A 12,474-nucleotide genomic window follows, 5' to 3' on the forward strand; every position below is an offset into this window, starting at 1 on the left:
GCCTAAAAATCTAGAAATAAAAATAACTACGGCAAATACTAAATTTAAAACTAAGTATGAACGAAAAATATAGAATTTACGAATTAAACGATTAAAAAGATACAAATATAAAAAGAAACTTAACTTTATATAAATACAATTTTTATAAAAATATTATTTTTATATTATTTATTTTATAAAAGTATTAATTTTATAATTAATAAAACTAATTTAAAACTTAAAAATACAAAAATAAATAAACTAAAACTAATTAATATAAAATATAAACCCTAATCTTAATTAATTAATATTAATTATATATTAATCAAAACCCTAATCGATCAGACTGATGTACCAGGCCTGTCAAATCACCTCATGCGATCGCATGAGGTGTTCGATGTTTTTCCATGCGGTCGCATGAGTCGTGGATCCAGGCCTAATTAGTTGGGCTGCTATAGTGTCGGCCCGAATACTTTTAATTATTATTATTTTTTATTTTTCTGTTTTTAATTTATTTATATAAAATGAATAAAAACTTAATTTTTAAAAACTAAAATAAAAATAAAAATACTTTATAATTTTATATATTTTGAAGAACTCTTAAAAATATATATATTTTGTTTTTCTTTTTATATTTTTGTATTTTTAATATTTAAAACGTATTTTTAAAAAGAAATTAAAACTTAATAAAAATCTTTTTTTTATTTTATAGCGTTTCGCTTTCGGCGTTTAAGTTGTCCCCGGCAGCGGCGCCAAAAATACTTGATGTTATGCGACGTGTATACGAAATAGTTATATTTTTACTACGAAATACTATTAAATACGATACAATTTTACACTAGTTATTTATTTATTTATAGAGTGAATATACATAAATCTTGCTACAACACTTATAGGCAGTGTACATAATCGTACAGTAGTGTAGTTTTTAGTAAGTCCGGTTCGTCCAAAGGGAACTAGCCAAGTTTAACGCTATATTTTTAAAACTATATTTGTATAAATATATATAAGTAGTATTATTATTATTATAAAAAGGGCTTTTTTTACCGTTTAATGACCGGTTTGTCGATTTTATGTCTTAAGTCGCAATTAAAACCTAATGTAAAATATTAAAAATAAATATAACTTAATTTAAAGAGTAAAGTAAATGACGATAATTAAAATGCGATAAATTAAAGTGCGGTAAAGTAAATGACGATAATTAAAATGATAGTAAATAAAAGTGCGGTGAGATATAAAAAAAAGGAATTATGCTTATTTAAACTTCCGTAATCTTGATGTTCGACGTGTTAATTTTAATTTATTACCATGGATTAATTATCCTTTGTCCTGGATTATTCGATATGTCCATACGATTTTGTCCATAATAGTTCATCAGTCATAAATATAAAGTGCGAGAATCTTCGTCAAATTATCCTTATACCCGAAGTCAAATATTCCAACTAATTGGGGATTCGAACTGTAACAAGGTCTTAATACTTTGTTTAATGAATACGCCAGGTTATCGACTGCGTGTAATCCAAGGTTTTATTACTTTGTTAACAATTACACCAATTACCCTTGTATGTAATTCACCCCTGTTTCAACAAGTCTATTGATTATTAATCCATCCCCGTGTCCGGTCAAATGAATAATTATTGGTATTTATAGATATCCCGCCCACCGTACCCAGTCAAGCGTATGTGGTTATTTATAGATACGTCAAATTATAAGTCTATATATTTAATTAACGAGGTATCATTTAGTTAATATAAAGCCCATTAATAGCCCATAGTCTAATTTCCACAAGTGTCGTTCTTTTTTTCAAACCCCAATTATGGTACAAAGCCCAATTACCCCGTCTTTAATATTTAGCCCAACTTCACGATTACTTCGATTTAAATAAGTATAATAATAACTTAGCTACGAGACATTAATTTAAAAAGGTTGAACATAACTTACAATGATTAATAATAGCGTAGCGTTACACGGACAGAATTTCGACTTACACACTTACAACATTCGCTAACATACCCTTATTATTATTAATCTTAAATTAAAATTAAAATTATGATTCTAATATATATATATATATATATATATATATATATATATATATATATATATATATATCTGTGAGAGAGAGATTGAATAATTATGTACAAAATTCGTCCGAAAAACGCTGAATTTATAGACCTTGGCCTCACTGTTGCTGCCATGCGATCGCATGGGTTTATAACTTCCAGGCCATGCGATCGCATGGCCCCCTGGGACAGCTCACATTTGCTTGTTTTCTTGTTGCCGACGGTTTTAATATATAATATAATATATATAATTTTAAGAATTAATTGTATATTATATTATATTCATGTGCATAGTTGACTTGTAATTTTTAGTCCGTCACGTCGAGCGTTGAGAGTTGACCCTGGTCCTTGTTTCGGATTTTTGAACGTCCTTTCGTACTATTTAATATCTTTTACTTTGCGTTTCGCGGCTCGTACTCTTGTAATTTTTAGATGTTTCTCATCAATAATTTGAACCATTTTGATTGTACTTTGTACTTTTTAGCTTTTTGGTCGTTTTCGTCTTCAATTCTTCGAATCTGTCTTTTGTCTTCACATTTTATTATTTAAACGAATATCACTTGTAAATAGAACAATTGCAACTAAAAGCTTGTCTTTCTTGAGGGATAATGCTATGAAATATATGTTCATTTTTAGCATTATCAGTAACCTACAACTAGTTGTCCACAGTTAGATGTACAGAAATAAAGCAATATATATTATCTCGAATCAATCCACGACCTCGTGTATACAAGCCTCAGGCTAGATCACAACTCAAAGTATATATAATATTTTGGAATCAATCTCAACCCTGTATAGCTAACTCCAACATTACTGCATATAGAGTGTCTATGGTTGTTCCAAATAATATATATACATGGGTCGATATGATATGTCAAAACATTTGCATACGTGTCTATGGTATCCCAAGATTACATAATATATTAGAATACATGTATAATACAATATAAGTTATCTAGGATATGATTTGTATAGAATTGTTACCAATTTTCACGTAGCTACAACAAGCAAAATTATCCAACCTTGTTTTACCCATAACTTCTTCGTTTTAAATCCGTTTTGAGTGATTCAAGTTGCTATGGTTTAATATTGAACTTAAGTTTATGAATCTAAACAGAAAAAGTATAAGTTTATAATCAGAAATACAGGTTACAAGTCGTTTTTGTAAAGGTAGTCATTTCAGTCGAAAAAACGACGTCTAGATGACCATTTTGGAAAACATACTTCCACTTTGAGTTTAACCATAATTTTTGGATATAGTTTCATGTTCATAAGAAAAATCATTTTTCCAGAAGAACAACTTTTAAATCAAAGTTTATCATAGTTTTTAATTAACTAACCCAAAACAGCCCGTGGTGTTACTACGACGGCGTATATCCGGTTTTACGGTGTTTTTTGTGCTTTTGGGTTTTAAATCATTAAGTTAGCATATCATATAGATATAGAACATGATTTAGTTGATTTTAAAAGTCAAGTTAGAAGGATTAACTTTTGTTTGCGAACAAGTTTAGAATTTACCAAACTATATTCTCGTGATTACAAGTTTAAACCTTCGAATAAGGTAGTTTTATATATATGAATCGAATGATGTTATGAACATCATTACTACCTCAAGTTTTGTGGATAATCCTACAGAATATTAGAAAAATAGATCTAGCTTCAAAGGATCCTTGGATGGCTTGAAAGTTCTTGAAGTAAAATCATGACACGAAAACAAGTTCAAGTAAGATTTCCACTTGAAATAAGATTGTTAAAGTTATAGAATTTGAATCAAAGTTTGAATATGAGTATTACCTTATATTAGAAAGATATCTTACTGTAAATAAGAAAGATTTCTTGAGGTTGGATGATCACTCAAAGTGGATTTGCAAGATTGGAAGTAAGCTAGCAAACTTGGAAGTGTTGTTGGTGTGTTCTTGAGTAGTTGTTTTATAACTTGGTTTATGTATGGATTTATGAACTAGATTGAGCTAGATTTTGATGAAGATGATGAAGAACACTTAGAACAATGGAAGAACACTTGAGAAAGAGTAGTTTGATGCATGTAAGTTGCAAAATGAAAGTATTTATGTGTGTGTTCATTCACGTGAAGTATAGTGTCACCATATAGGCTCCATTAGTTTGTAATTTTGTGTAATCATTCATGCTAGTTGCCAAATGATGATTCCCACATGGTTAGGTAACTCACATGGGCTGCTAAAAGCTAATAATTGTAGTGTATATACCAATAGTACATACATATAGAAGCTGTGTATTGTACGAGTACGAATACGGGTGTATACGAGTAAAATTGTTGATGAAAATGAATGAGGATGTAATTGTAAGCATTTTTGTTAAGTAGAAGTACTTTAATAAGTGTTTTGAAGTCTTTCAAAAGTGTATGAATACATATTAAAACACTACATGTATATACATTTTAACTGAGTCGTTAAGTCATCGTTAGTCGTTACATGTAAGTGTTGTTTTGAAACCTTTAGGTTAACGATCTTGTTAAATGTTGTTAACCCATTGTTTATTATATCTAAAGAGATGTTAAATTATTACATTATCATGATATTATGATGTATTAATATATCTTAATATGATATATATACATTTAAATGTCGTTACAACGATAATCGTTACATATATGCCTCGTTTCGAAATCCTTAAATTAGTAGTCTTGTTTTTACATATGTAGTTCATTATTAATATACTTAATGATATGTTTACTTATCATAATATCATGTTAAATATATATATATATATATATATATATATATATATATATATATATATATATATATATATATATATATATATATATCCATATATATGACATCATATAGTTTTTACAAGTTTTAACGTTCGTGAATCACCGGTCAACTTGGGTGGTCAATTGTCTTTATGAAACCTATTTCAATTAATCAAGTCTTAACAAGTTTGATTGCTTAACATATTGGAAACACTTAATCATGTAAATATCAATTTTATTTAATATATATAAACATGGAAAAGTTCGGGTCACTACAACCGTTGGTTTGAAAACCGAAAAGATTCGTCGGATAGAAATTCGCGACACGTAGAAACGTATAACTTAAAATATGAATACAAATATTCACATAGCACATTATAATTAATATATTATTACAAAAATAATAATAATATAGGTCATATAAATGACGTGGCACGAATAACAGTTAACGGTCATTAAATAATTAACGGTAAAAGATAACGGAAAAAGTAGGGTCGTTACAGTACCTTCCCGTTACGGAAATTTCGTCCCGAAATTTAAGCAGGTGCAGGGGTTGACTCGGCATCTGAGAACAAATGCGGGTACTTCTGCTTCATCTGATCATCACGCTTCCAAGTGAACTCGGGACCGCGTCTGGCGTTCCATCTAACTCGAACAATAGGAATTCTACTCTGCTTAAGAGTCTTAACCTCTCGATCCATAATTTTAACAGGTTCCTCAATAAAATGAAGTTGCTTATTAACATGAAGTTCCTCCAGAGGAATAGTCTTATCGGCCTCAGCCAAACACTTCTTTAAATTCGATACATGAAAAACATCGTGAACAGCACTGAGTTCTTGTGGCAATTTCAAACGATAAGCCACGGGTCCAACTCTTTCTGTAATCTTAAATGGTCCAACAAATCGAGGATTCAACTTTCCTCTCTTACCAAATCGTACCACACCCTTCCAAGGTGATACTTTCAACATAACACGGTCACCGACCTGAAATTCAATATCTTTCCTTCTCTTATTGGCATAGCTCTTTTGCCGACTTCTGGCGGTTCTCAATCTTTCCTTAATCTGTACGATCTTCTCGATAGTCTTGTGAAGAATTTCTGGACCTGTGAGTTGAGCATCCCCAACCTCATTCCAACAGACAGGAGACCTACACTATCTACCGTATAGAGCTTCAAACGGTGCGACTTTAATACTTGCGTAATAACTGTTGTTATAAGAAAATTCAGCCAACAGCAAGTATCTATCCCAACCATTACCAAAATCAATTACGCATGCCCTCAATATGTCTTCCAACGTTTGGATGGTCCTTTCACTCTGACCATCCGACTGTGGATGATAAGCGGTGCTCATATCCAATTTAGTTCCCAAAGCATCTTGTAAGGACTGTCAAAACCTCGATGTAAATCGACTGTCTCGGTCAGAAATAGTCAATACGGGAACACCATGTCTCGAAACAATCTCCTTCAAATACAAACGAGTAATCTCCTTCATTGAATCTGTTTCCTTAATTGGAAAGAAATGAGTTGACTTAGTGAGTCGGTCAATAATCACCCAAATGGTATCATAACCACCCACAACTCTCGGTAACTTCGTAATAAAGTCCATCGTAATACCTTCCCACTTCCACTCAGGAATTTCAGGTTGCACCAGAAGTTCTGGATGGTTTCTGATGCTCAGCTTTGACCTTAGCACAGGTCAACCACTTAGCGACATAAGTAGCCACATCAGCTTTCAAGTTAGGCCACCAGTATAGCTCCTTAAGATTATGATACATCTTTTCTAAACCAGGATGTATAGAGTACCTAGACTTATGAGTTTCATCTAAAACAAGTTGTCACAAATCACCAAATTTCGAAACCCAAAGACGTCCCGCACAATACCGAGTACCATCGGTTCGTACCTCAAACTGTTTACTCAAGCCTCTGACCTTCCCGTTACGAAATTTTCCTCCTTCAAGGCTTCTTGTTGTGCCTCAAGAATCTGCTTAGCGAGGTTAGTTCGAATTGTCATATTCAAGGCTCTAAACCTACGAGGTTCAACTCTCTCTTTTCGACTCAACGCATCAGCCACGACATTGGCTATTTCTCGGAATGGCTAAAGGAGTTCACAATCATAATTGTTCAACAATTCAACCCATCTTCGCTACCTCATATTCCACTATCTTTGATCAAAGATATGTTGAAGACTTTTGTGATCAGTGTACACTGTACATTTGACCCCATATAAGTAATGTCTCCACTTCTTGAGTGAGAACACAACAACTCCCAATTCTAAATCATGGGTTGTATAATTCTGTTCATGAATCTTCAACTGACGTGACGCGTAAGTTATGATTTTCTTTCGCTGCACCAAAACACAACCAAAGTCTTGGCACGAAGCATCACAATAGATAACAAAATCATCATTACTCTCAGGTAGTGATAATATCGATGCAGAAGTTTAACTTCTTCATAGTTTAAAAAGCAGACTCTTACTCACTCTTCCACTCGTACTTCTTCCCCTTATGCATTAAAGCAATCAGAGGTTTCGCTACTCGTGAAAAATCTTGAATGAACCTTCTATAATAGCCTGCCAAACCTAGGAGCTGACGAATCTGAGTAGGAGTTTTCAGAAATTTCCCACTTTTCAATTGCCTCAATCTTAGCAGGATCAACTTGAATTCCCTGTTTACTAACAACGTGCCCAAGGAATTGAACTTCTTTCAACTAGAACACACATTTAGAAATATTCAGCATACAACTCTTCTTTTCTTAACAAATCAAGCACTTATCTTCGTGCTCTTGATCACTTCTTGGAATAGATAAGGATATCATCAATGAAAACGATAACGAATTTATCCAGATATAGGCTACACACGGTTCATGAGGTCTATGAACACAGCAGGTGCGTTAGTCAATCCGGATGGCATAACAAGAAATTCGCAGTGACCATAACGGGTACGGAAAGCAGTTTTCGAAATATCAGTTTCTTTAGCTCGCAGTTGGTGATAACTGGAATGAAGATCAATCTTAGAATAAATGGACGAACCTTGAAGTTGATCGAACAGATCATCAATTCTCGGAAGAGGGTAACGGTTCTTAACTGTAAGCTTGTTCAACTCGCGATAATCAATACACCATCGGAACGAACCACCTTTCTTCTTAACAAACAAAACAGGAGCTCCCCAAGGGGACGAACTGGGACGAATGAAATATAGTTGCAACAATGAAGGAAGAAATATATGGAGTAGTCACATCGGTGGCATAGATATTTAAGGCAATTCTCTCAAAGGAGATAACGAGGATCATGAACTTCAAAGTAAATTTTCATTACATTTCCGAAAGGAAGACGTACGAAAGGTGTGATATTTTGACGAGAGTGAACTTCCTTGTACAATGAGCGAGGAAATCTAGGATTCATCCATATTCTTAAATTTATGTGCGGATGAAAAAAATGCGATTCATGGGTTATAAAGAATGGCCGACTCCAGGTGAGATGCATCTCCAAAAATAATTTCATGCACCTCAAAGTATTGAATCTTAAGATTGATGTTTACGAGGGTGTTGTGGTTGACAGCGAATATTGAGAGTAGAAACTCCTCAAACGGTCTAGTGTAATATATATCCATGATACCCACTATAACAACAGTTGGGGTAGAAACCCACCTAGCGCCTTTTCTACAATAGGGTGACCAATGAGTGTACCCCAGAAAATTGATTTATCGGTCCGCGTTTTGGCCATGTCTAACCATAAGATGGTAAATTTTACGAGCGCAAAGACTTTTCAACAAATTTTATAAAACCGGCATCCAAAGTGGTGTACGAGTTTCTATCAATGAACTTAATGGTAAGTTTCATCCTTAAACGGAGGATGAGAAGAACTGTGATCCAAACACTCTGTAGAGTAATGCGAAAATTTGATAAAATCAATCAAAGGAGTTTTGAAAAAGCTTTAAACATTTGATGTGACAACATAAACAGAACGAATTTCTTAGTAAATTTTAGAAGTATGTACAACGTGTACCATTTTATATAAAACAAATTGACTTAGTCAAACAGCTCAATAAATGAGTGGTTTTAAAATAATTTTGAAGGTATGATTTAGTATATGCTAGCCCAAATAGGTAAGGGTAAATTTATTCATTTGAATCCATACGTACAAATATGATTCTATAAATTGTATACATGACAAAATATTTCATTACTTCTATTCGCCCATAAATCTCGTGAGAACCGCCCAATTAAACAAATGTGTAAAACTACCGATGATAAGCAGAGTATCTGTATTTTAGAGGTTACAAGTTGAAGTAAGATCGTGGAAGATCGAGTAAAGGACTTGAATCGTCGTGCGACATTTGACCAACAAATGTTACGAGGTCATGAAAATCAGTGAGTTAAATGTTGTTTTGACTATTACCAGGACATAAGTCCTTGGGCCAAAACTGTTCTCGAGCAAAGCTGTTGCTAACAAGTGAGTTATGAAGGGTAGAGCATGAGATAGATAATCTGGTTAAAATGAGCTCCTCGTATATCAACAAATAAGATAATGAATATTTTCCCTACCCATGTAATACATCAGAATTTCTGAATGAGTAGTGTAAAAATTTTCTTTGACTCGCTTCCTATTCCTCATGTCACAATATTGGGACTTCTTTATGAATTAATGTAATATAATCACGTTGGCCTGACGCCATTATATTTCATTAATTCATAGTTCCATTCCAATAGCGCTACATGAGGTCAGGACACGCGATCAACCTAGAATTTCCACACAATTTCTCTAAAACGATTTCTTAAACAATGTGCTAAGGATAGCACAAGAGACAAAAACATCAAAAGTAATGAATATGAGTAACGATGACATAAAAATGTCTTCGAAGTACCAAGAATCTCTAAAAGTCAAGAATGACATTTTTCGGTTCAAAAACCAAAGCACATAGGCACAACGGCACAAAGGCACATAATATAACAAGAATGTTATATACCTAAACATAATAGCTGACATTGAAATACCGAGCCTTTAGAAGTCAAGAATGACATCCTGCGTAATATAACTCAAACGTTATATCCATAACCATAATAGATGACATAGAAATGTTGAGAATTTCAGAAATCAAGAATTACATCCCTCGGTTTCACTATCCGAGGTGTTCTTATAAGGATAAGTTCGCATGAGTCTTAGAATACGTTTAAGTCAGAATGGGAGTTCCTCCCGGATTCAGAACATAATAGAGATGTATGTATGATAACAATATACATATCAATACGATACAAATAATCACATATAATAATATATAATAGGCTGGGTTGTAGACTAGACTCACTAATGCACCCTACTGACTCGGGTAACGACATCAATGCAGCCTAATTCCCTACAACCAACGCTCTGATACCAACTGAAAAGACCCGTCAAAGTACACTTGACGACCATCGTTATCTTGGTCCCACAGCTTGATCATAACTCTATATGAATTTGATAAATAACCTTGCATTCTTTATTTAAAAATGATTTCCTATAAAGGAAACCTACCAAGATATGTAAGTTTAGAAAAACCATACATTATTACTTAACCAAAAGTTGACCAAAATAAGTCAACAACATCCACTATTAAATGTATCAAAATAGAATGCAAGTTAATGTTTAACAAAAGCTGCCATCATAAATATGCAGACTCTCTAAGCACAGCAGAAGCAATCAATCATGAACCTGAGAAAACATGCGAGTAACTATCAACAAAAATGTTGAGTGAATTATATGTTTAATATTGCAAACAATATTTAATTTAAACCATAAAAATTTATGTTTGAGAACATAAAAACTCCTTTTTGGACCACAAAATTATATGCTAGAAAACATATAAAAACATTATTCCATTTTCCGTGAGCCATCTGGTAACCACTTAACCATTTATTTACCCTTGCCAAACACAATAAATAATATACACCGAACAAGTGTATCTTCAACTAAATACGAAGTACTAAACATTCTGATTATAAATTGCTAGCGCGACTAGCTCGAAACGGGGTTGTCAAACCCGATAGATCTATCCATAGGATTCGCGTTCACCAGTAGAAACCAGTGATTACAGTTACTAGACTAGGGAATATTTTTGTTCAACTCACAATGAATAATTAAAACCAACCTCCACTTGTGTCCAAAATATAAAATAAATTGCATGTATTCTCATCCCAAAAGATTTAAATAGAAAAATGGGACTATAACTCACCTTAAAGCAAACGAAGTAACCACACAAATATGCGAACAGCAAATGAAGTAAAGTGATCAGGAATGATCACAACGCCGACCTATAAATAAAGCAGGTCGATATAAATAACTAACTTAGGTCAAGTCTTAGTATGATAGCTATTGTACAGGTTGCAAGTAGTCATAGAACAACACTCAACATGCATCGGTTTGATCAGAACAGCGTACGGACACACACTTTCTATTTTTAGAAAGTTTCTATTTTTAGCAGGTTTCTATTTTTGGAAAGTTTCTATTTTAGGAAAGTTTCTATTTTAGGAAAGTTTCTATTTTAGGAAAGTTTCTATTTTCGGAAAGTTTCCAAATTTAGAAAGTTTCCATATTTAGAACGTTTCTATTTTTAGAAAGTTTTTAAGTTAGGAAAGTTTTCTTAATTAGAAAGTCAACAAACGTCAACTGAACTGAAAGTCAACTCAAAAGTCAACCTTGGTCAAACATAGTCAACATGAATTTCAAAAGTATAAGTTATAATAATAGTATAAGTTATAATGTTATTTAAAGTCATATGTATAATTATGTCATATCATAAGTTTAATTAAATTAAATTGAATTTTTAAAGTTAACATAAGTTTAAATGATATAATTAATATAACATAAGTATTTAATTTAATTAATTAAATATTAGTCATAACATAAGTATTATTAATTAATAATAATTGTTAATCATATCATAAGTATTATTAATTAATAAGGAATTATTAATCATATCATAAGTATTTAATTATAATTATTAAACCATAAGTATTTAATAATTAAATTATAATTAAATAATAACTAAGCCTTATAATAATTAAATAATTAATTAATCTTTATTATAAGTCTTATTATAATAATTTCATAACATAAGTTTAATACTTATCATAAGTATTTTTATTAATAATAAAAGTATTATTAATCATAAGTTTAATTAAATGTTTAATTAAATCATAAGTAATTATTAAATGATATAATAAATATATATATCATAAGTCTTAAATTAAAATAATTAATTTTTATATCAAAAGTAATTTAATAATAATGAAAATCATTATTTATATCATAAGTCTTAATAAATAACCATAAGTTTTAATTAAAAGTTCTTCGGGTCATAACTTGAGCCCCGGGTTTCGGTTTTCGGCGAGTCTTATATATATATCCGCCTAACCAATCCACCCGACACATTAGTGCACTCAAGAACATCCCAAGAACAGAAACCAAGTCGTGACCAACAGCCCTTAATCAACTTGGAGCTTTAATCCGTTCAAAATCATGTTTTAGTCAAACGGGTGATCCGTGGCTCGGATTTCGATGATCCGAACATGAAAGTTCATCCCATCATCAATCCTAATACACTAGTACACCCTAAAGACTCCAAAAGTGGTCAAAAAGTCAGACCAAACCTGGAACAATTCGTTTTCGCATTTTAATTCCAACAAAACACCATTTTAATCATAACTAGAGCTCCGGGAAACGAAAT

This window comes from Rutidosis leptorrhynchoides, chromosome 3, assembly GCF_046630445.1.
Source record: "Rutidosis leptorrhynchoides isolate AG116_Rl617_1_P2 chromosome 3, CSIRO_AGI_Rlap_v1, whole genome shotgun sequence".
Taxonomy (NCBI): domain Eukaryota; kingdom Viridiplantae; phylum Streptophyta; class Magnoliopsida; order Asterales; family Asteraceae; genus Rutidosis; species Rutidosis leptorrhynchoides.